Source organism: Alexandromys fortis, unplaced genomic scaffold, assembly GCF_014885135.2.
Source record: "Alexandromys fortis isolate MF-2015 unplaced genomic scaffold, M_Fortis_MF-2015_v1.1 scaffold_66, whole genome shotgun sequence".
Classification (NCBI taxonomy): domain Eukaryota; kingdom Metazoa; phylum Chordata; class Mammalia; order Rodentia; family Cricetidae; genus Alexandromys; species Alexandromys fortis.
The window spans coordinates 5,471,465-5,494,846 of NW_026067950.1; the positions used below are offsets into that span (position 1 = coordinate 5,471,465).

Below are 23,382 nucleotides of genomic sequence, written 5' to 3' on the forward strand. Positions count from 1 at the left end.
ATGGCTTGGTGAATGGACAGGGTCAGCCCTGTGCCTGAGAGGGTGAAGGTGATCTGTGGATGTCTCTCTCACTGCTCACTCTCTTTTCAGTATCCTCCCCTGCTCCTCTTCACGTTCAGCTGAGATACCAGCTTTTTCTGGTGTGCCTTTTAGCTTCCCAGGGGGCCCTGGAAGATGCCCCAGCCTCTGCGTACCACTCCTTATTCCAGACACTTCCACAGTGGGATTTTCTTTCATTCTTTCTAGAGCCAGGAGCTGAGTAGATCACTCCTTCCGGGAACACCTATGCATTTACATTGATATGCATATATCTGTATATCTGTGATATCGAATGCACCACATTTATACACCACAGATATCACACATGTATTTTAAGTGAATCTTTTGACGAAAGTGCTACAATTCAGGGGACAATTCTCTTGCCTTACAGCAGGATCCAAGATATGCTACAGACGTGAGTATGTAGGCCCAGCAGAGTGAGCCCCTGTTCTATGTTATGACTGTTTGTGTGTGTGTGTTTGTTTTTGTTTTATTTGTTTGTTTAATTTTCTTTTTATAACACAGGGTCTTGCAATGTAGTCCTGACTGGCCTGGAACTTGCTATGTAGCTCAGGTTGGCCTTGAACTTTCCACAATCCTTCTGCCTCTGTTTCCCGAATGCTGAGATTAGAGGTGTCATGACCACACCCAGCCTGTGTTTCCCGTGCTGAGGAGCAGGCCAAGCCCTGCTCCTTGCCCCTGGCTCGGTTCATCCCAGGACCACTGAGGACCTGTAAAAATACCAAGTCTGGACCTAGATACATGGATGAAGTTATTCCATCTGGAACATAACCTGAGCATGTGAATTCTTTTTTAGAAGTCCCAGGTGGTTGATTATAATGTGTGGCCAAGAATGAAAAACCCTGCAAGAGTGGAATTGTCTGTGGGTTTGGGGTGGGACGTGGGATGGTGGTGGGGGTGGCATAAAGAGACCCCGCCATCAGGTGTATGAAGTTGAAGAGACCACAGCTTTTGAAGATATGAAAGAGGAAGAAGTTTTCGACACACGTACTTTTTCTATGAAGAGCAGGGCTTTGTGTTTAGCGCTAAGTATAGCAGAAAACAGAGCCACTACTGCAGCTTACACGGAGAAATGGCTGAGAGACCTCTTGCCTCAGACTTGAGGAAATTTTATGAGATACTGAGTGATAAAGATAGATTCACGAGGCGTGCTCTCCAGACTGTGACAACATGTGCGCCACTTGATTTAAATGCTTAGAAGCTGCTACTTACCTGTGACTAAGGAAGGTCTCTTGAGAGAAGTGGCTTTTGAGGTAAACACCAAAGAAGTGGTACACTCTGACTAAGAATCAGGCACAAGGCTATGGAGGTACAGTGGCCAAGGCCCTGCGGAGACCAGCATAGATCTTCTCTGGTAAAAAGAGAGACATCAAATCACAGCTGCGATGTCTTCTAGCCTTAGCGTCTCTCTGTCCCGCATGCTCTGTCGTCCATCCTTTCCCCTCTTCCCATGCTCCCCTCCTGCACGAATGATTGACACATTTGTTGGGCATTTTCTTGCTGGACATGAAGCTTCAGCACACAGATCCCCATGGCATGAGAAAGCAGAGGAGATTCAACGAAGGGCTAGCACTTCCTCAGCAATTTCTCCCTTGACAAATGTCCACGGTGGGTTGAACTGTATCCTCTAGAGAGACACGAGGAGGCTCTAGTTTCCAGGACTGCATATGTTTCTTTGTCTGGCGACAAGGCCTTTTGGAGATGTAATTATTTCAGAAGGGTCCTACTCTAGTCGGGCAGGCTTTTAATACAACTTGACCCTTGCCTTTAGAAGAAGACCAGCTGGCTGGAGACATAGCTCAGTGGTAGGGCACTTGCCTAGCTTTTCCCAGGCCTGGGGTTCAATCTGAAATACCACATTTATAAAATAAGAGGACATAGTTGACTCACCCAGAAAGACAGGGAGAAACCTTTGACAATAGTGGGGCAATAATGTAGGCCAAGGAAAGCCAAGGGTTGTCAGCAAAGCCAGAAGGAGGGCGAAGGCATGGGATGCACGGCCCTCGAGTCTCCAGAGAAAGCCGGGTTCAGATGACACACACTTGTTTCATACGCTAGTCTTCAGACTCTGTTAGAAAAGAATCCTTAGGACACCAAAGTACCTTTTAGGAAAATAACAGACAACAGCCACACTGTGTCCTGTGCAGGCAGGAGCCAACCTTCATATGTAAATGTTGCCAAGACAACTGGACAGCTCTCCACAGCAACCCGTAGTCTCCAGAGACCCTGTCTGTCTAAATCGCCGGAGAACTTGGCTGCACATGTCTCCCACTAAGCATGTGGATGGCACTGCGTCCCTTCCTCGGAAGGACGGTCACTTTGCAATGGGCATGCTCTTTCAGAGTGCAGAGCTCAGAAGCCCCGCATAACAGTGGGTGAACAGGATGTTCTTGGCTATGCACCAGTAAGGTTTTCGTAAATTGAGTCATATTTTAAGTACTCCCAGGGAGCTTGCTATTTAAATTCAATTCTTCTGCAGAGCAAGTTCTGCTTCCTTCCCCACTCTTCAAAACAGGTTTTTTTTTTTTTTTAAAAATTATTACTATTATTTTTATTATTTTCTTACAGTGGAAAGCACAGTCATGTATTAAATACCATGAGGAGAAAATAACCTCTATACTTGGAGTTAGGTGAAGAAAGATGGAAATGGTGGATCGGCAGAGTTCTTGGATGTTTCAAGTTGGCAGTTTACCAAGAGCTTTTCACTAGCAGTTTTAAATTAAGAAACGGGGTGAATTTTATTATTGTCTTTAAATGTCTGAGGTTCTATAAATATATTTGCTTTCTATAAATGCAATAATGTTAGTACCAATTTCAGAATATTTAATTTTCATATCCTAACCTAGTTTGACTGCTAGGATCTCATACTTTTCCAAAAAAGGAAATTCCTTGGAATGTTCTGGGAGTTCAAGATAAAATAGGAATCAATTTGGTTAGACAATGAGAAACACACGGGCAGGGGAACTTCCTTAGTTCATTGATTGATTACTGAATTCACAAGAGATTTCATAATTCACGGAGGAAGTGCTGAAGATACCCATGGTTCCATGACTGACAAGAGAGTTTTGAAAGCATAATTGTTTGGGGGTGGAGGGTAGAGGCTGGCCTTGAACTCACAATCATTCTACTCCAACTGTTAGATTGTTAGGATTACTTGTGAGCTCTGCAGAGTTGTCTTGCCATCTGAATCCATGCAGACACAGTCTTGCATATTAATGACAAGGCACGTAGACAAGAAAGGGGTCAATAACGGTTGGCTTTGTAAATGGCCGAAAGCTAAAAGCAATGTGAAGCCGGAGCACTCTGTAGCAGTGGGCTAGGGAGGTCCTAAGAGAGAGCAGTGTTTGCGGTCACGCAACCCAGACCCCTCCTGCGTTCCTGGCCCGACACATGAAGTCCATAATGACAGTCCCTGTGGCATGACGCTGTGGGGGTGGTTGTTATGTGTCCCACCCGGCAAGCCAGCACATTTAAATCACAAGACTTCTGGGAAATGGAAAGTCCAAACTGAAAGCCATTTGCTTGATAGCAAGACCTTGTCACCGAGAACCTTGCTCCATGTTGGGCCCATTCAGGAGTCGGAGTCCCTACTTTGGACAGACCTCACTGTCAAAAAGTTCACTTAAATTAAAACCTGAATCTTCACATTTCCTCGTAACAAAGTTTGCTTGTTTGGGTGTTTTGTTTTGTTTTTGAAGGTTTCTAGAGGGGGAAGTCAATGAGGCAGTTGTTTCAGGGATAAAGTTTCCGTGAAAGCTGGCGAAGGGTGACCGTGGCCCAGCATTCAATAAAGCAAGACAAACAGCATCTTCATGCAATCTTTACAATATCTCAAAATAAATACAGACAAAATCTGTGCTGAATAAAATATCTACATTTTAAGTAATGATGGGATCAATAGTGTTGATTTTTTAAAAGAAAAACTCATTTGGCCTCAGGGTCTGTTTGAGCCCTGGCTTCACAAGCGGTTGCTTCTAGAACACCATCTGTAAGCATCAGCCAGGTATTTAAAACTTTCCTCATTCTAGTCTGGAGACAAACCTTTCAGTTAGGAGAATGATGTAATGTTCTATTTACAGGCAAACTCTCAACACCCACCCGTTCACTTACTCCTCACCAAAGGCGCCTCTCCCCTCTGTCGTGTCGTGGGCCCCTGAATCCCTCAGGAGAACCCTCACAAGTCGGCAGATCCTACCCTCACTTTTTTATTTTCCTTATTTCACACCCTTCAACCCTCATATTTCCCTGTTTCCAGATTTGGTGGTGGAGGATACCGACCGATCCAGTGACCCACTAGCTCGGCTTTTCAGAGCTCCCCGTGCGAGCGTGCATCACCCCACTTAGTCAGCTAAACAACCTTGTGCTGAATTTGAACCAAGGGAGGGGATCAGCTCCATGAAGAGAGGCCGTGTCCTCCGTGCGGAGGCCGGGGTCACAAGCCTTTATTAGAGACAGCTGTGGAGGAGACCACAGAGCCCGTGTCGCTTAGGAAATGCAGACTTTTCCTGGCAAATGGGAAGCCATTTATAGTTCACGGCTTCTCCTGGTGGGTTAAGTACAGTAAATCCTTATGAGTAATGCCAGAGTCAGAGAATCAATAAAAACCAAAATGACCTTCCCTCAGCCTGCCCTCTAAGTAGAAGACTCCCGAGTGACAGACGCCCCCTGGCCACACTGGGAAGGCAGAATCTGGGGGAAGTGACAGCGATCACTCCTGCGTTGCTTTCTCCTCTGCCTTACCCACTTTTAATCAGTTCTGGCAGGGCAGGAGATTTTTCAGGTGTGTTTCCAAGTTTAATTTCTAGAACTTTCACACTTCAGAGTGACATTGGCCATCACGTGATGGATGCAGCACCTTAAAATTTCTCCAGGGGAGTGGCAGGCAAGACTCAGCTGCACACCGAGACGGTTGTTCTTCAAAACACTGAGCCAGGAGCTGGTGGCGTGTCAAGAATCGAGGGTCATTTGGCTGAAGACGCAGGAGACGGCTGTGGGAACAGCACTGCCCTGGTGATTAACATAGTTTATTTGCCACTGTGTGTGTGTGTGTGTGTGTGTGCAGGCACGCGTGTTAGTGTATGCATATGTACGTGTTTCTATATGTGAGGGTCTCTCATTGGCCAGTTAGCCTGTGCCACAGTGCCCTAGGGAGCTGTCTCTCTCTGTCTTCCTAGTGCTGGGATTACAAGTGTCTGCTAAGAATACTGGCTTTTTTCTTTTTTCGGTGGATTCCGAATATTAACTCAGATCTTCATGTGTGAAAAGCAAACTCTGTATCACCTTAGCCATATCCCCAGTCCCACACTGGTGACAGAATTAACAATCATGCGTTCTATCAAGTTAAATTGGTAGCCAGCTGAGCTATTTGTAGGTTCCAAGAAATGAGCTGTTTCCCAGTCAGGTTGTGCGAGCAAATCCTTGGCATCCTTTCTGATGTGCAGTTGCATCTCTGCCTCTATTCTCACCTGGTGTTCCCATTTGTGTGTCCAGGTCTAGAGTCTCTTGTTCCTGTTGGTATGCTAGTGGTTGGATTTAGGGGCTAGCCTGCTCCAGTATAACTTCATCTTGGTACAGCTATATTGGCAAAGACTCTAGTTCCAATTGAGCTGGCAATCATAGGTCGTGAGGTTTAAGACTTTGGAATATCTTTCAATAGTAATGACAAATTTCTTCCCTTAACAGTGTCTCATGTTGCACGGAAAGGGAGGGGGAGGGGAGATAGGGAGGAAGGAGGAGAACATGAGGGAATGGGATGGTTGAGATGGGGAAGGACAGAGAAGAGCAAGGAAGGAGATATCTTGATTCTAGGAGCCATTAGGGGCTAGCCTGAAATCTGGCACCAGGGAAATTCCCTGGAATCTTCAAGGATGACCCCAGCTAAGACCCTAAGCAGTAGTGGAGAGGGTACCTGAACTGGCCTTCCCCTATAACCAGATTGATAACTACATTAATTGTCATCATAGAGCCTTCATCCATCAAATGAAGGAAGCAGATGCAGAGATCCACAGCTAAGCACTGGGCTGAGCTTCCAGAGTCCAGTACAAGAGAGAGAGGAGCGATAATATGAGCAAAGGGGTCAAGACCATGATGGAGAGACTCACAGAAATAGCTGATCTGAGCTAGTGGGAGCTCACTGACTCCAGACTGACAGTGGGGAACCTGAATATGACCAGAGCAGGCCCTTTGAATGTAGGTGAAAGCTGTGTGCCTTGGGAAGTCTGTGGGACCACTGGCAGTGGGACCAGGATTTATTCCCGGTACATGAACGGGCTTTTTCGAGCCCATTCTTTTTGGAGGGATACCTTGCTCAGTCTAAACATAGGGGGGAGGGCCTTGGTCCTGCCTTAAACTGAAATGTCAGACTTTGTTGATTTCCCATTGGAAGCCTTACTATCTCTGAGGTGTGGATGGGGGCAGGGTGTGGGGAAGCTGGGGGAGCAGGAGGAGGGGAGGGAGTAGGTGTGTAAAATGAGAAAATAACATTAAAAAAATACAAAAAAATTTTTTTAAACCCTATGTACTCCCAGTTACTGGAACTAAACACAAACAAGTTCTTGAGTGTGTTCTCTCATGTTTTAGGGTAATGTGTCTACCATTTAAATGAGAAGAATCACCTGAGACACTGATGAAGGAAGACTTTGACTGAATGTCTGCAATGAGGTACTGTAAAAAGCCATAGTTATGTTGAACTATTCTTTGACTCAGACACAATGACTCACATATTTAGACATGTTAGATGTATGCAGCTATCTATCATAGCTCATGTATGCTCTTGGCTATGCTCAAGACAAATGGAATTTTATGCCCTTTAAAGAAAGACTGAGGGCTGGGAGGAAGCTCAGTTGGTAGGGTGCTTCTTGCATAGCACGCACAAAGCCCTGAGTTCAATCCCCCACCCATCCATCACAACACATGAACTAGCATGGTAGTGCCTGGTTGAGGTTGGGGAAGGGGACTCAGAAGTTCAAGGTAATCTTCATCTACACAAAGAATTCAAAGCCTGGGCTACATGGGATTCTGCCTCAAACAAAAACACAGAAATTCTTGAGAACTTTGTCTTTCAGTTTGCAGTAGCCAAGATGTAGAAGTAGAAATGATCTCCACTTAGAGCCTCTGCTTCCCTGTGGGTTTTTATTTTTAAATTCCAATTCTCTGGCAGTTAAGAGATGTACTTAATTTGTTGGTATTCAAAGAATTTCACAGAGTGGAAACAACCTATATGCTCAGGTGGATTATCTTCCAATAGTGAGTGAATAAATAAAAATTTAAGCAAAGCCATCCTCCACCTCAAATTCGAGCATTTGTATGCGGTCTAGGTTTCTTTATAGGATGACTCATTCCTCTCAGTGGCAGTTAGTCAGCTGCCACTGACTAACTCTTTACCTTCCTCTCATCTAAACACCACTGGGAAAATATCGACATCAAGATGTAGAAAAATGAGACTTTTCTCATCCTTTATACCTCTTGGTACTCAAGAGGCTAAATAAATTATCATCTCCATCGTCAAAAGATCTTTCACTGCATCCTTGCTCGCTTTTATTTTATTATTTTGACCCACGAAGGGCATCGCTCTTGATCTCTCTTCATGCATTCGTGGTTCTCAGAATTCCAGGGACACAGTGACCCTAGGTTACCAAATATTCTCACGCCACCTTCTTTCCCTCTAGCGATAAATTCCTTAAAGCCGTATCCCCGTCTGACTATCAAGGCCCCCAGTGAGTCGTCAGGGATATAAGTTACATTGTGTGTCTCCATGAATGACAGTGAGTGTTAGGAAGGGAGCGATTCAGAAAAAACAAACAAACAAACAAACAAAAAAAAAAAACAAAAAAAACCCTAAAATAATCCTCTTTCACATGGTACCCATGGCAACAGCATTTAACTAACTGATGCAGAGGGACCAGTGACGGAAGGGCAATGCCCGGCTCACAAGGGAAACCATGGCCACGCTTCTCATTCCAGCTGAGAGCAATTGCAAAGAGAAGGCTAGCTACTAAACATTAGGCTCAAAACATTTTTAATACCATCTCCACTGTGACACAGTCTCTGAGGCAGCCACAAACATACAGCATGGAAGTCAACCCTGGTGGCGTTTCTCTTGAGGCATCTCACATAGTTTTACCCCAGGTTTCTAAAGCTGATGAGATGTATTGGCCACTCTACCTCCTGTCCCCATGAATGCAACTGAAGGAAATTACGGTGAATGACTGCTGCACTCGTAAAACTGCACAAGACCCAAGCAAGACCAAGCCAGATGGCATTCTTGCAGGGCCAGGGAGGTCTCCCTAGCCCCTCCCTAGCTGAGGAGACTGACAGCCACTGGCTTCTGAAGGAGAGTCACTTTTCTATAAGGTGTGGCCTCTCGTAGGTCTACAACACCCGTGGTTAGCAGCATGGCCCTGCGCATATGGGCAGCACAAACTGGTTAAGGGCCTGAAGTTGGGAACTGGTGGGATGTTGTGGGGTGGATCAGCAAGAAGTTCAGGGAGATAGTCAGTACTTACTGTGAGGTCTACACTTGCTCTTAGCCCAAACTAAAGGAAGATAAGGAAGCTCTGGACAAAATTTCCCCCAAGGAAGTTGTGGTGAGCATGGAAGTCTCTGGCCCCAAAGTGAGAGCCACCATCAAAGACAGATTTCTGCTTTCAAAACTGATTTTTTTTTTTTTTGTCACTGAAGAATCTCAATTGTGATGAAGGTAAATCCAGTACAATGCGGAGACAATGAACAAGGAAGTGAAAAGATACAGCAGCAACAATCACAGACGCCTAAATGGCCTCAGCAGCATCTTCACCCATACTTACCTCATGCCCTCAAGGTCCCAGAAAGCATCAAGAGTTTGAGGAGAGTGATGATATCATACGCAAAAGGAAGAAAAATAGGACCAAACACCTACAGAGGCCTCATTGTGCACCGGGCCCAGCCGTGAGGTCTGTTGGCTTTCATACCGTCTATTTCTCCTTAGATAGCGCTACCATTGATTGTCTCCTAGTATAGCACGGATTAAATGCAGTCTTTGCAACTAGAGTCACCAGGTTCGAGTCCTCCCTCTCTCCAGTTCCCAGCTAGGATGTGAATTTAGACAAGGTATTTTATGGAGTGTTATATATGGCACGTTACAGACAAGACATCAAGGCACTGAGATGTTAAGATCTCTTCCTGTATGGGTCAGGACTTTCATGTGAACCTATCTGAAGAGCTGGCCTCTACTCCCTGTGACCACTGAGGAGGAGACATGTTCAGAGACCCAGTGATCCAGAGAAAGGTGGATGGAGATCGGCGTGTGATAGCACAGCGATTCTTTCTGCCTCATGACGGCACCTCTGCCGCGACAGACATTTATCTCCCTTCCATAGCTCCCAGAAGACCATCCTTTATGACTCTCTTTCTACAAGCCTTTGTTTAACCCAGAAACCATCAAACAGATTTAAAAGACGCCGACCCCCATTGATGATTGCCTATTGACGATCCCACTTATTCATACTCTGGGTTTTAGTTTTAAACCTTAAGGGGATGAAACCTTAGACTGTAATAATAATAAAAGACTAAGCAGTATTTTAGATTTTTAAACTTCCCTGAAACATGCTTAAATCTATTTTCCTTGCTTTCCAGATTTTCAGTGCAGAGAAAATAGATATGCTATAATCTATCCTTCATAGAAGTCCCCCTCATTCCTGTTTCTGGAAACTTTCCATTCTGGTAAGAGTAACATACCCAACATTTGTCTATGGACAAATGTGTTTCAGTTCGTTCCAGTGAGACTCTGCAGTTTTTAAACTGGGAAGTGATGCACGGCCTAGACAAGACCCAGACATGGGCTCACGAGAGACCACAGGGCTCAAAAGCGACTGCCTTGATCATGGGAAGAAACATTGAGCCGTCGCCAGCATCCGTAGGGGCAGGATGGTCTTTGGGGGCCATCAGCGTCTGAGAGGATCAAAGGACATCTGCGGGCCAGCAGAGCTTGAGCTGGCTCACACCCACTAGCCTCATATTTTAACAGCCATGTACCAAAGCAGTCATGTTTTCCTGAGAAAGGCAGTTTGGGCTAATGTTTGGGGACTTGGGAGTTTCATCAAGGCTGGAGGAAAACAGCAGGGTGCCCTGCCTCTCACTGGGCTCCCAGGCAGCTCAGTCCCTGAAGTTCTGATGTGTCAAGGCTCATTTGACCCTCCTCAGGTTCCCACAGCATCTACTAGTGCTTGCTTCAGAAAGGTCAATGCTTTAGAACGGTGATCTCCACCTTCCTAACGCTGCGACCCTTTAGTACAGTTCATGTTGTGTTGACCCCAACCAAAAAATTATGTCGCTGTTGCTCCATAACTGTAATTTTGCTGCTGTTATGAATTGTAATGTAAGTATCTGATATAAAGGATATGTGACATGTGACGTCACAAGGGGTTGTGACCCACAAGGTTGAAAATTACTGTTTTATAGAATTCTATTAATAAAATATCTAATCTAAATGAGAAAATATAATAATAATAACAACAATGCTTTCTGCAGCTCTGTCCAGGTTAGGGTTGCCAAACCTCTCTCTGCTCCTCCTTTTCCCACCATCAAACCTACAGATGAAACAAAAGTGAAAGGAAGCAAAAAGCATAGCATCAAAGAACCTGGGTCTCTCAGGGAGACAGGAAGACAGCAAAGAGACAACATCACAGATGATGCCAGTTTTTGTCCGAGTAACTGGAGAGTTTCTATAAGATTCCCAGGTGCTTTTATTTTAGAAACCTCCACTCAAGATCTACATAGTTATGACCCAATAGGCTTCTTGGGTTGTTTTCTGGTTGTGAACTCACAAGAACTCAGAAATCACCACAGCTATGCCCTTCAGCACAGGGGATTCTGAAAGAGGTTCTAAGGTATATTTTATGCCCAGTATTTATCCTCTTTGATGTCAAACCTAAGGACCATAAATCTGCCCCCAAAGCCTTGCAGTTTGTCAAGGAACAAATTATGTACGTTATTCATAAAGGTATCTAGTCCTGTGTGGACACATTTGTGATTGTAATTGGTACTACCTCTTGACAGGTGACATATATCAGGGTGTGCCACCCACTATGTCTCTGAAGCTCCTAGAAAAATATCCTGGCAAGATTCACAGTTCATTCCTCCTTCACTTGAGAGTTTATGGACTGAGCACCTCGCATGAGACCCAGTTCAAACTCCTTCTGCTTTGGATGAGAATGTCTTGCCTGTCTTCTTGTCTAAGCAGGCTCTTCCTTCTGGGTCCCCGTTCTTTCCTTTATGACTTTATCATCTCTCAGAGGGAAGAAGCGTCCGGGTTTGGGTAAGGAGGAGACAGTGGAGTCTTGTGTACTAGCTGTCATCTCAATAGGCACAGGAGTAGTTGTCTGAATCAAGAACTATGGATTAGACTGTGCAGACGTCACATGCCACCGCGTACATAGAGGTCAGAGGACAACCTGCAGGAGTTGATTCCTTCCTTCATGTGGGTTTTGGTAATAAAAGTTTGTCATTAGACTTAGCAGCAAGCACCTGTACCCACTAGCCATCTCACCCACCCCAATACTATCCCTTTAAATGGTGGCCTCCTCAAAGCTAGGGAGATGAGTAGAAAGTGAAATATAGGTGTGGGGAGAATTTATGATGCTAGATCCTTTGCTGGCTCCAGATTCCAGAGCCTAGAGCACTCTGCCTGGTGCGCTCATGAGAAAACCTCAGGTCAATGCTGTAGGTCTGAGCACTTGTTCCGAAAACACGGACTCAGGTTCTCAAACTTGAGGCCACCAGATCCCGAGTCTCTCTCCTGGAGGATCCGACAGGGTGGGAGCAGAGTGGGGCTTGATAAGTGGTCTTTCACAAGCTATGGTTAGTGTGTTTCCTGAGGCCTGGCTGAGAGAAACACCGACTTAGGTGCTGGAGAAGAGCCCATCCCTACACTCTCACACCCTGTTTCTGCAGCAGGCTTTGAAAACCCGTTCTGTACCTTGCCTTAAGAAGTCATGGTGGCTGAAGAGGGATGGTGCTGGTGCTTTCTCATGCTCCCCAGGGACAGAATGTGCTGCCTGAAGAAGAAGTTGTCCCCCCCAGGCAGGGGTGAGCCAAGCGTGGTCAGCTGGATGCCACTTTCTAATTTTTACGAGAGCACGGCTACACGCATTTGTTCATGGATTCTATGTGACCGCTTTCACAGCACCGGGGCAGAGTCAGCTATGACAGACAACTGGCCTGCAAGACCATCTATTTACCCTCTACCCCATTCTGCTCTAGGTAATAAAAACACTTAGATGAGGTGATGGGAGACACCCTCTACTGTCCTTCAGCTGACCTGCTAAAGGCATTGTAAGGAGTGTGAAGAAAGAGAAAGAGAGAGGATGGACATTTGCTACGGGGCCTGACTCAAAGTTGCAACTTCATTTCTGCGCTCACTGACCTCTCTTCTCTCTACCTCCTGCCTCCTGCGGACTGCTCTTCCTCTCCCTCCAGATTCCCACTTCCGCTTTCTCCTTCTCTGCAGCCATAGGGGTTCCACCACTGGCTGGCCACTGGCTACTCCATGGAGAGCCTTCTGAAACAGATCAGGATTTGAATCCTACTTCTGGCCTCCAACTGTGAACTCCCAGAGAATTACCTGGGCTTCCATGGACTCAAGTTTCCTGCATAAGACAATAGAGCTGATTATATCTCATTCCTAGGGTCCCTACAGGGACGAAAACTTCCTAGCCAGTGTGCACTGAAAACTGCGAAGTCATCCAACAACACATTTCGACTGTTGTGTTTGGCTCCAACATCACCGGAGAATTCAAGCAGTAAACTAAACACCAACATTTTAGCTTCCTTTTGGGAACAGCAATTGCTGAGACCCTGCCAATGGGCTTATTCCAGCTAGCTCTCCCCAAGCGGGTTAGACCTGAAATTCTTTTGCCCACAGTCTAATGGCTGACAGGGGACCCTGGGACGGCTGGTCCACAGAGGCGTGCTCTGAGGCCAGGGCTTGTGCACGGCTGGTCTTCAATGATGTTTGTGGCCTTGGCTACATCTAATACAAAATCTGGAAGACAGCTAATAAGAGTAAAAAAAAAATTATCTTTAACTAAAACTTCAAAGTTGGAAATAAAGTAGAAAAAAGGTTATAGACAAAAATCAAGGAGCCCCTGAATACTTTACAGCTAACCGCTGGGGCTCACAAGTCTGCCTGGCTCAGCACAGCCTTAAGAGGGGAAAGCAGACAGATATTAACTCATAAAGCACATGAAGAGCCTGGAATCCTTTCCCATCCCTCATGCACAGTCCAATTTCATCCCCAAATCCCTCATCTACGGCTCGGGGGAAACTCCTGTCATGTGCAAAATCCTCAAAATGATTTCCAGAAACTTCCTGTAAATACGCAGAGGACAAGGTGAGCCTTTCTGGTAGGGTTCACATGCACAGTGGCCAAAGACAAAAGCATCTTCGTTGTCCACAGAGACCCTCCCATCTGATGCTTCTCATGCAATCTCACTAACACCACAGTCATTCACAGCCAAACTCATCACTGGTTAGCTCAGTCAGAACCACCAAGCTGATTGTGTTTACAAGAAATTTCGAAACATGCAAAAGAAAACCTCACCAAAAATCCCCCCATCTCTCCCTCCCCCCATGAATGGACACAACTATGTAAGTATCTTGAGTTTGTAAACCAGTAAACCACACAGTGTTTAAAGTTCTGATCTCTAGGCAGATTCAGCCACATTTTGATTGCCTCGTGCAAGAGACCAACAGCTGAGCCCGCTCTGGCTCAGAGATAATAAGTCAGCAATAAAAACCATGTACAGAGAGATTCTGCAAAGACGTTTCATCTCCAACTTTGATAAAAATGTTCAAACTGAACCAGCAAGGATGTAATTTGAACAAGCTGTTGGACCGAGGGCACGGGTATCTTTTGCTTATTTCTGTTGCTTTTTGTTGCTCCTCAAATCTGAAATTTCACCGTATAATGTTTCGCAATGCACCATTTGCATGGGATTAGAATAGAACTGGTTAGTCAGGCCTCAGTTCAATCCAGCTGCTATTTGGGACACTCCTAGACCTTCTAGTGACCTGAGGCCTCACAAACATCTACTAGAAGAAAGAGGAGACAGAGCGAGAGAGGAGACTCCAGAGCATTATGAGAGAAAACACCCCATCCTCTCAAAGGACTATGCCCATTTCCCCAAAGCAAGCCTGGCACAGTCTTCCTGCCTGCGTCTAGGCATCTCTCCTAGAGAAGCCATGTTGTCCAGAGCATTCCGGCCTCTTCATTGACAAGGGCTTATTCTCGGACAGTATAGACAGCAGAGATCAAATCTTACAATAACACAGATTTTTTTTTTATAGCTTCATGGTGAGAAAAAGAAAAGGTACAAGAGTGAATGCTTTTACTCTTGGAAATAGTGTGTATCATCTAAGTGCTTGGAATGTTCTCGGAGGAGGGCATTTATTGCTCTAAAGAGCCTGACCACAAGTGATTTGCCTTTCACTTTGAGAAGGCTATACCCCTTGCTTTTTTTTTTTAACCTTGTTTCTGGATTTAACTGATTGGTCCCCCCACCCCATGACTTCCAATGTTGTTTTGAAATGTATTTCTTTAGGGAGGGGACATCTGGGCAGACGCTTAAGCAGTCCATCTATGAACTGGACAAGCACACACTGCTGTGTCTGCAGAGATGTTTCTGGGGCTTCTATGTGCCCTCACAACACAGAGGAATGAGCTGCCATTGTATCATGGGGGCAGCAATGCGTGTGCCGGGCGGCGTGCGCGCGCGCACACACAAACACACTTTGCTGGTCCCTTCAGACAAATGTCTGTCTAGCTCAAATAGTCCAGCTTGAGGTCTACCCAACCCTTTGCTAACAGGTATTTCACACAGTTCCTCAAAGCAGCTGCCAACTACAGAACCCCCAAATCAAGTTAAAACATGAAGGAAGAGGGAAGTCACATCTTATGAATATTTGAGGAAACAGAAACAGATTTATAAATGAAATTGCAAAATTTCTAAAGCCATTTTCTGTGACTCTCGCGCTGTTACCTCTTCAGACCATCCCATTAGAGCAGCTGACATATGCAGGGCACAGAGCAGCCAACAGACACACTGGCTGTGCGGTTTCTCCTCTGTCCCTTTTAAGATTCCACAGGGAAGGGAGTTGTGCTGCTTCTATTGTCACGGGCACGGGCTCCTTCCGGAGCCTCGGCTCAACACAGATTCTGATGCAGTAGGCTTGGAGTGAACGGAACATCTTCATTGAAAAGAGTTGAGCAGGAGAGACTGGTCTAAGAAGGCCATTTGGAAAGACCTAGAGCAGCGTTGGTAATTGCGGCTTCCAAAAAAACGGAGGCCCAGGGTCGTTCAGGAGCCAAAAGGATCATCACCAAGGGAGCTGGTGCTGAGTCCCAGCATTTTCTAAAGTGTCCAGGAGATGTTAATGCACACTCAAGACTGAGAATTGCTGCACTGTCGGCCCAGAGAAGCGAACTGACTGCCCAAGATTGCTTGGCCATGGTTTTCAACGAGGAAAAAGCCTTGCTTACCTGGTGGGCACCGAATGGGCTCCTAAAAGCTGGTACCAGGCAGCTGGAACAAAGGTGAAACTGCACAGCGTTCAGAACAACAGAAAACACTCAGGGAGAGGGAAGGCGGGACTGACATCAAAGTGGACAAAGCCGTTGCCTGATGCGGTGTTGCTGATAAAAATCCCCTCGTGAGCCTTTCTCCACGAAAGCCACCAACTTGACGGAGCATCTCAGAATATTATCTATCTACCTACCTATCTATTATCTATCTATCTATCTATCTATCTATCTATCTATCTATCTATCTATCTACCCACCTATCTATTATCTGTCTTCTATTATCTATCTACCCACCTATTTACTATCTACCTATCTAACCACCTATCTATTATCTATCTACCCACCTATCTATTATCTATCTATCCACCCATCTATTATCTATCTACCCACCTATTATCTATCTATCTATCTATCTATCTATCTATCTATCTACCCACCTATCTGTTATCTATCTACCCACCTATCTATTATCTATCTATCCACCTATCTATTATCTATCTATCTATCTATCTATCTATCTATCTATCTATCCATCCGCCTATCTATTATCTATCTCTCTACATCTATCTATCTGTCTGTCTATCTATCTATCTATCTATCTATCTATCTATCTATCTATCTATCTTTGCACGTGTGTACAATGTGTAGAATGTACATGCCTGTACATGTCTAGGGTTTGGAATGTGTATGTGAGTGTATGTACAATGCGCATATGCATCCATGGTGTGTTTATGTGCACACTGAGGCCAGAGGACAATTCTGTGTGTCGGTCTCTCTTCCCACCGCACTGAGACAGAGTCTCCTTCTGTTTGGTGTCAGAATGTCGATATTATAAAGGAGTGCTTCCATACCTGGCTTTACAAGGGCTTTGAGGATTCAAATTTGGTGCTCACGCTCACCTTACCTGCTGAGGCAGTTTCTCTACCCTTAAAGGCACATTTATGTTCAGAATGCTCAGTACCTTCAGCTGCCTCAATGAGTCACATGATCGAACTGAGAGGCTGAGTAATCGCATTTGGCTTCCTCTCTGCCTCTTGGGAGGTTCAAGAAGTCATGTTTGTGGGAATGGGCACAATTTCTGACCCAATGACTTCTTTCCCATATAGGACCAAGGCTAATGGGAGAAGAGGAAGAAGGAAATACAGCTGGGGAAATTTCTGAACAATCCAAGATTGTCTGAGTCCCCGGAAGGCACACAGTCTGACTAGGGGAGTGGAAATCAATTTCCATACAGAAGTACAAACCTCAGCTACATCTGCACAGTTGTTCAACTGCAGTCGCTTGAGAGCTGACAATTTCTCTCGCTCTACAAGTCCTGTGGAGAATAAGCTCCCCTGGGGTGGAGACCTTGGCTGTGTGGTTTGGGACATGCTTCCTCTTTGAGGAAGCGAGCCACGATGCTCCCTGAGAGTGGACTTGGATGCTTCCCAGACTAAGCAAGTGGCAGCTGTTGAGGACACCATGAGGCGCAGACCTGTTTCTGGGAACTGCTCCTTCTAGGTAGAAGCTGTGAGGAACATGGGGAGCGGCGGAGCCTGGGAAAACTGTGAGATCATGTGAAAATTTATAACGTTGAACACACAGGGGACCCCACATTTGGCCAAATGTTTTCAGAGGCTTAAATTCAAGCATGGCTTGCTCCACCTCTATTCTTAGGAGATGTTCCTGAGGAATCTGTTTGTTTTGACTCTTTTGAATAATGAAGAAACAGGAGATGTACACTAAGAGCCACTAACTTGCCATTCTGACAAGGAAATAAAACCCTGGGGCTGCAGTGCCTGCAGAAAGGGGTTCATCTGCTTTGTTTCCTTAGCTCTCAGAGTCCTTCCCATCACAGCCTCCCTCTCCACACACACACAGCACACACACACACACACACCACATACCACACACACCAACACCCCCTACTCCCCCAACACACCACAAACACACACCAACACTCCCCACTCCCCTGACACACCACACATACACACACCAACACCCCCTACTTCCCTGACACACCACAGACACAGTCCAACATTCCCTACTCCCCCAACACCACACACACACACACACACACACACACACAAATATAGATCTCTTGCCCCCTAATCTGTCTCCCTAAACTGATTTATTGCAGCTCTTGGTCGGTCCTCCGTTTTCATCTGGTGTAGGTATTCTACATGGTCAGAATGCTGGGCTAGCGGGCAGAGGGGCTCTTAATAAAAACAGTGACAGCTCTTTCCATAGCAGCGGGCTTTGTAATAGACCACATCTCCAGGAGGCAGGGGAGGTAACCCTTTGCTAATTCACAGGGGAGGGCTAGGAAGCATGGGTGGAGGGAAGGTCAGTTTTAGCATCTCCAGGTGTGCAGTGTGGCTCGCTTCTCACGGTTGGAGACCTCGCCTCATGGGTCTCCACTCTCTTTAAAGAGGGAGGCGCTGGGGCCATTTAGGGCAAGGGGAGGCAGGTGAAAGTGCTTGACTCTGTGACGTGCAGCACCCTGTTAGTAGGGCAGCAGAATGAAGAGCCTCTCACAAGAGGACACGATAAACTCTTGGACCTCTGCTTCCAGTCAGTCTGAACGCTGACTGTCCCTGGGAAAGGGGCAATCCAGATGAGGTGGGGAAGGGCGGTGAGGCGGGAGTGGAGGTGGAGGGCCCCCGCAGGAAGCCCAGTGGCTTCCAAGGGCTTTGGCAGTTTTGAAAGCTCTGCTTTTGTTTTAGCTGTGACTGTAGGAAATGAACCACGATATAAAAACACCTCGGCTCTTGTGTTGTGGCCTAGAATTTCAGGAAAGAGGCCCCAGCTGTGAGGTAGCCACAGGGTGGGAACCAGGGGAGAGAACAGGGGAAGGGAAGCAAGAGGCCCCCAGAACCAAGCTGATGGGAACATCTGTGCTGAGGTGCTCGGCAATTAATCATCTCAGCGAGATTCCAAGAGTCCCCAAGTCCCTCACATGGGGCGGTTTGCTGACACAGGGGACAATACCACCATAGACACCGCCAGCAAAACTGTTAGAGCTACTCAAACAGCCCTGCCCAGCAGAAGGCATTGGGTCCGGTTTCTAAAATTATTATGTGTGAAGAAATGCCTGAGGAGGACCTTGGAATGCCAGAGTCCCATAGTTGGACTCAGAGTGTTTGCTGTCTCACGTCGGTGGAGCTGGCGTCCAAACTGTAAGCCTGACTCCGCTGTGAGAACAGGACTATTGATAAAACAGCGTGGGAGTCGCCCCCCCCCCATGCTTGTGTTTGTAGCCGGCCTCATGGGAGGAGGAGGGACGGAGAGGTTGTGGAGACTCAAGCCTGTGTGCTTGCACGCTGGGCAAGAGTTGAAGAATTCTCATCACCTCTTCTCAGCTTCTTGGGGCTCCGGGTTTCCTGCCTTTTTACCTAAGAGAGGAAAGGTCAGGGGACTCCCTGGAAGGCCTTATCCCTTAATCTACATTTTTAACAAAAAACGAGAACATGCAGAACAGGATTCCCTGTAGGGGTTAATTTAAAATGTATCCTCGAAAAAGATAGCAGTTGAAGTTGACTGATTGCAAGGAATCTACCATCTAGTGACAGGATGTGTGTGTGTGCGCGTGAGTATGTGTGTGCATGCATGTGTGTGTGTGAGTGTGCGTGTAAGTGTGCATGTGTGTGTGCACCTGTGAGCTCAGGTACCAGCAAGGATTAGCAAGGAGCACCATATCCTCTGGAACTAGAGTCCCAGGTGGTGGTCAGCTTTGCATCATGGATCATGGGAATCCTACTCAGGCACTGTTAACTGTGAGCCGTTTCTGTAGCCCCTAAAGCATCCGTTTTCTTTGTGGCAAGGAATAGTGACTGCGAAAGTTTGATTTTTTACTTTTCTTTTAATTTTTTCTTTGTAATTTTATGGCTTTCCCTAATTCTGAAATATGTATTATTTCTGTATATATTAATATAGATGCATACCACACATACTTCCAAAAATCCCTGAATTTAGCAGAAGAAATACAGAATAAGAATGTATTTTACAATCAGTTTTAAACACACACAATGTTGCATTACTAGCTACATGACTGGACCACAGGTTGTAAGATGCAGAACTTATTTTGGCTCTGAGCTGGTGCCATTTGGGGATCTGCTATTTTATTACCGGGTCCTGGGAAAGTAAGAATATTAGCATAATGTGAGGATCCGCCCCTTCTGAACGCAGAACACAGGCTCTGGTTGTTCTCCCCTGGGGCTCTGACCACCGGGCATGGCCAGCTCATTGCTGTCTCTCTGTGATCCTCCTGTGACCATCTTGAGGGAGGATCTACTTTCATGGTGAGGGGAAAAAAACCCATGCCAGGAGCCTGTCATTTCCTGCTCTGCTTCCTAAAGCACACAGTTGTGTCCTGAGAGCTGGCATGAGGCAGGCCGAGGCATCAGTGTGGCTGGTAACCGGAGAGCTCCTTGAGTCCCTTTGGCTCAGGAGGGTTGGGAAGGAGCTGACCACAGCTCAAGACAATGCAATCCTTTGGACAAAGAAGACGAACGTACGTAAGAACGGATTCAACCCGAAGTCGGTAATCCTGAGGGGCCATTCAGACTTCCACAGGCATTTTAAGCTGCTGTTCTGAAGAACACTTATCATTTTCATCAACATACCTATGGCATTTACCCCTAAATCACAATTTAGAAACAGAAGTGCCCTATAATACTGGGAAGCAGCCCCGAATGGATCCTTTGAATCAGAGGGCTCACAGCCTTTGCGAATAGGTCAATAATTTAGGAAGAAGCAAACTTATAGGGCTGGTGTTCTGGAAACATCCCAGTAGCCACTGGCATCCAGACCCCACTGCCCTCCATCTCACTGATCTTAAGATCCTTCCACTTTAGTTGAACCACGAGAAAGGGAGAGCGCTCCTTCCCAGGCTCTGGCAACCATGGATCTCTGGATTCCAAGACTAGTCCTAGCATCCGAGAGGCAAATCTGACATATCTGCTTGCCTTTCTCTCAGTCTTGGTCACTCAATGCTTCTGAAAACACCAGACCACTGTACAAAACAGCAGCAAACCCATTAAAGAGCCCTGTCACCTCCAGGTTGACTTTTGGCCGTGGTAGACATACCATAGACCCTAAAGGAGTGCCGCGTCAGGCTTCCGGGAACGGAAACCAGCCCTGAGAGGCTCCGTGTGGCTGACACCAAGTGACAGCAGGTTCTGGCGGCTTCCAGCTCTCCAAGTGAGGCAGTAAAAACAGTGCCAACCATCTGTCTGTCCTGAAGCGCTTCACAAACATGTAACCTCCATCTCTGGAACTGTTGCTCTATGACAGCCTGGGAGGCAGACCTGCTACAGCCTGAACTCTGTTCTGATTTGAAGGATGGACAGACAGACAGACAGACAGACAGGAGGATTCACTGGACATAAATGCAGAAGGAAGAGAAGCCTGGGTCCTTACGCTGACTTCTTCGTCACTTGTCCTCGAGCCTTTCGTCTGAATGTCATACTTCCGTCCCAGTATTTTAAAAGGAGAGAGGTCAGACTGGCGGAACACGAAAATAGCTGCACGATTTTTCTTGTTGTCAGCCTGTAGTCAAATCTCCTCTCAAAGCAATGATCATTGTGCAGGCAAATTACAGTCAGAGACGCGTCCCCGGTGATCACCTTCAAGGGGCTGCTTGAGAAAGAGCCATTTCAAATGTGTTTCTCCTTCACATTAATTTCTCTCACCTAATTTTGCTTTTTCATATCATCTGCCCATACTTTTACATAGCCTGGCCTGAACGTGCTTTAACACCCTTTCTGCAGCAGTCCTGGGCAGTGACGTGAGGCCACAGGCATGCACTGTGCTCTCAGCAGTGAGTCCCGCATCTCTTTATATGCCATCGTTCCTCTAGGCTATTTTCATCCCCCGTTTAGCTGCATCCTTCCTGAATACTTTCATATAACTCGAGTCCCTTATCAGCTTCTCAAATGCGCACCCCGGGACATGTCGCTACCAGCTTGCTCCGCGGCTGTGTCTAAGACAAGGTTTGCTGTTAACTTTATTGGACAACAGAGTGGGAAGCCTGCATCCCCTCACTCCAGTTTCTACAGGTCTGCAGTGGCCAGCCTACCTGCACCCTGCTTGAGCGGCCCATCTTCACCTGCCAGAGCGTGAAGCCTAACTAGACCCTGATTGTACAGGCCAAGGGTTGGAACAAAAGTGCTCACCCGCAGACTTGTGTTAAGCCTATTTCCCACCACACACTTGAATCTTTTCAACTGAGCGCTGCTAGTAACGGCCGGGAATCTACTGCAGCCATCCCTGCTAAGGCTGATGGTGGTGGCAAGGTGGAAAGCAGCGCATGACTCGGCAAGGACATAAGGTTTGCTCCTGATGCAGCCACATCACAGGCATTTGACAAACGCTTCACAGGTCAGAAAATGAGACAAGGTTAAAAAAGCCCCGAGCTACCGCATGGCCAAACTGTGGCATTCTGCTCTTCTAAAACCCAAGTTATGGGGACAGATACAGGTGTGCTTCTGCCAGCATGGGGCAGGATCCCCACGCAGGGGTGTGGGGTGAGGAGGAGCATGATAAAGAGACAGGAGTGCCAGAAGGTGTGGGCTGGCATCTTTTCAGTCTCAGGGTTCTCATCTGGAGCACACAAATCACGGTGTGATGAGACCAAATACAGCCGCTTGGTTAGAACTGGCCGTAGGAGAAACCCACACAGTTCTCTGTGTGTGTGTGTGCGCGCACGTGCGTGTGTCTAGCAAGGAGGTGTTCTGTGTGTGTGTGTGTGTGTGTGTGCGTGCGTCCAGCAAGGAGGTGTTCTCTGTGTGTATGTGTGTGTGCGTGCGTCAGCAAGGAGGTGTTCTGTGTGTGTGTGTGCGCGCGTCCAGGAAGGAGGTGTTCTCTGTGTGTGTGTGTGTGTGTGTGTGTGTGTGTGAGTGTATGTGTGTGTGTGTGAGTGTATGTGTATACCTAGAAGCCTAGGTCTTAGGCTTTGTAAGACCTTGTTCCTGTGAACGACTTGGGTCAAGAGGCTCAAGCTTGGTCGCAAATGTTGGCCAACATCAACTGCCCTGTAGCTCAATGGAACAACACTTTCTAGAAAAAATTATCAGAAACAGAGGACCCAAATAGATAGGTACTTCAATGCTCTGATGAAAAAATGGCTGACACTTCATTAGGTCTGAGGATCTTAGCACAATCCTGGTAGAGGAAGTTATCCTGTGTAAACGTGTGTGTGTGTGTGTGTGTGGTGTGTGTGTGTGTGCACGCGCACATGTGTTTGTGCATTTCTTGGGAAATATAGCAAACTGGATTCTCTGACAACTTTGCCTACTAAAATCAACTAACACCACCACACAAAATATAGAAATTATGTTTTTAAGGAGTCGACAAGTTGGCAAGAAAATAAGAGATCTCCAAAGACATAAAGTTAGTAAAAATGGGACTCGCACTGGGAATAAGAGCATTGAGGCTGGCTTTTGCTGGAAGGACATTCCTCAAACCTCGATGACTTAAGCTAGGGTCTGAATCTATTTGTAGGTTGAGCAAAAGGACAGAAGAATCAAGCAAGGGATCAGGTGAGGAGCCTGTTGCACCAGTTCCCTAATGAACACCACTGGATGCCTGAAGGGGGCCTTCGGGGTGAGCATGAAGTGGATCAACACAGGTCAAAAAAGAATTTCTACTGATTGTCCAAGGAATATGTACACACGTGCGTGCACACACACATGCGTGCACACACCCCCACATGGTTGGAATACAAAGGCACAAAGAACTCTTCATGAGCATCTGCAGAACTACTAGACAAGAGCAGGAAACTCTTC

At 46.5% G+C, this 23,382-nt stretch overlaps 1 protein-coding gene and 1 long non-coding RNA gene across 4 annotated transcripts in view; one reads left to right on the forward strand and one right to left on the reverse strand.

The window, feature by feature from the left end:
- Gpc6 (glypican 6) overlaps positions 1-23,382 on the reverse strand; it is a 951,185-nt gene that overhangs the window by 48,597 nt on the left and 879,206 nt on the right. The window lies entirely within an intron of this gene.
- On the forward strand, positions 4,430-16,776 carry LOC126506661 (uncharacterized). Of its 2 annotated transcripts, none has more exons than XR_007593299.1 (3): positions 4,430-5,070; positions 6,640-6,720; positions 16,723-16,776. It is a non-coding gene; the product is annotated as an uncharacterized lncRNA (long non-coding RNA). The 2 variants fall into 2 exon arrangements; XR_007593298.1 differs by lacking the exon at positions 16,723-16,776 and adding an exon at positions 9,807-10,302.